The sequence below is a fragment of the Lucilia cuprina genome, chromosome 3, assembly GCF_022045245.1.
Source record: "Lucilia cuprina isolate Lc7/37 chromosome 3, ASM2204524v1, whole genome shotgun sequence".
NCBI classification, from domain to species: Eukaryota; Metazoa; Arthropoda; class Insecta; order Diptera; family Calliphoridae; genus Lucilia; species Lucilia cuprina.
This window is the reverse complement of record NC_060951.1, coordinates 2,814,148-2,816,577: the sequence shown is the minus strand read 5'-3', so window position 1 is coordinate 2,816,577 and position 2,430 is coordinate 2,814,148.

Sequence of the window (2,430 nt, the reverse complement as noted above, 5' to 3'; positions counted from 1 at the left end):
AACTAGAACAGAACTAGAACAGAACTAGAACAGAACTAGAACAGAACTAGAACAGAACTAGAACAGAACTTGAACAGAACTAGAACAGAACTAGAACAGAACTAGAAAAGAACTAAAAGAGAACCAGAACAGAACTAGAGAATAACATAAGTTATCCTAAAGACTACGCAATCCATTATATCTTCCTGTTTACTATAGCGCCTTTTCCACCAAAACTTTCTTAACCCTATTAAGCTAGATTTATAACATTTCCTATTTCTTTTCATTTCCCAAAACAAACGTTTTAGTTTTCTCTTAAATCCTTACACAAAAAAATCATACCACCACAAATAAAAAGAGTTACACACAAATATTATTTATTTTTCCACATATTCCTGTTAAAGTTGTCATGGTGGTTTTTTTTTTATAAAAAAAATATATATTTCTTTGATTTATTGTTGCCCTTAAAAAGCACACGTTCTTATATCCAGCCTTGTGTAACCAAAATGTAACGAATAAAAAATATTAACATTTTCTGCCTCAAGAGGTATTACCTCGAAAACCTGCTTGCCTGTATAGTATACCAACTCTTTTAAGCAATTTTCTTTTAAATGGCCTGGCTTTCTCACCCCACGCCTTAACATATGCCTCATAAATTGTTAAAAAATTGTTTACTGGTTCGTTTATTTGTATGGTGTTTATTTCAATGTTATTATTTTGTCGTTTACAAACAATTTAATACATTCAAAGGCATTTAAAAATAAATAAATGAATGAGAATAAAAAAACAAAAACAAAACAAATATGTATGTATATGAAAAATTGTTATGCTTCGCGGTATATTACTATATTGTTATTATATTGTTGGTTAGTGTAAAATGCCGAAAACAAATCTTGTTATAAAATGTAACGACTGTATAAACAATATATTTCTTTATATTTTATTTAATGTTTATTTTATTTCAAAAATATGAAGTCATAAGTTTATCATATTTTTTTCAGCATCCAAGCGTGTGCAAAAGTACTAATAAATTTCGTTAAACTCCCCAAAATATGCAACATTTTCTAATTAATTTTACAAAATACTCAGATCTATATGTAGGCAACACCTTTTATAAGACGTCTAAAATTAGGCCACAATTTATAATTTTGTTATGAGATCTTACTTGCCTCTTGCCACCTTAACTCTTGCCTTTTAAACTGCCACCAAATAATATTATCTCCCATTGCTTTTTACAGGACTCCCCTTAATGCCTAAGCAAAACTTCCTTTATAAACATATCTATATAAACTCCAGTATAGTAATACCTGTAAACATATCTTTATTATTCTTGCGTGTAGTTAATAAATCATATACATATATTAAAAGTGAAATAGAAAATACATACATACAGCCTTTTTTAAGGCTGTTAAGCTTTAAGTAAAGAAAAACAAATGAATATTGAAAACAAAATAAACAAATAAATAATTGAATTTATAACCTTGTAAAGTAACTTAACAAAAACCATATTGTTTACTTGTTTTCCTTTTAACAAAGAAAGTCTAGATTTTTAACAATGTACAGCACACTTTTAGGCTGAAAGCCAAAAATAATAATTAAATTACTTATATACAAGTATGTTTTCAAAAAAACAACAACAGAAAGTAGAAAATTAAAGGTTTCTATTTTTTCTACTATATAAAGAAAATTTGCTACTTGTGTTGAAGCAAATAAGTGGAATACTAGAATTCATTCAAAGAAAAATGGAAAAATGAAAACAAAGTTCTTATGGTATTAGGTAAATATGAAATTACAATCAGATATTTGAAAAAACATTTCTGAGAAATGCTCAAAAAAAGGTTCACACTTAAGTTTTGGTTCAGTTTTACTTTAGTTCTACTTGAGTTCTAGTTGAATTCTAGTAAGTTCTACTTCAGATTTAGTTCTACTCTAATTCTGTTTTAGTTCTCTATAGATCAGATCTAGTTCAGTTTTAGTTCAGTTCTAATTCAGTTCTAGTTCAGTTCTAGTTCAATTCTAGTTCAATTCTACTTCAGTTCCAGTTCTGTTCAAGTTCTGTTCTAGTTATTGTTCTAGCTCTGTTCTAGTTCTGTTCTAGGTATGTTCTAGTAATGTTCTAGTTTAGTTCTAATTCAGTACTAATTCTGTATTACATCATTTCAAGTTTAGGTCTAGTTCATTTCTAATTCAGTACTAATTCAATTCAATTCAAATTCAATTCTTATTCTGGTTTAGTTCTGTTCTAGTTCTGTTGTAGTTCTGTTCTAGTTCTGTTCTAGTTCTGTTCTAGTTCTGTACTAGTTCTGTTCTAGCTCTGTTCTAGTTCTGTTCTAGTTCTGTTTCGTTCTAATTCTGTTCAAGTTCTGTTCTAGTTCTGTTCTAGTTCTGTTCTAGTTCTGTTCTAGTTCTGTTCTAGTTCTGTTCTAGTTCTGTTCTAGTTCTGTTCTAGTT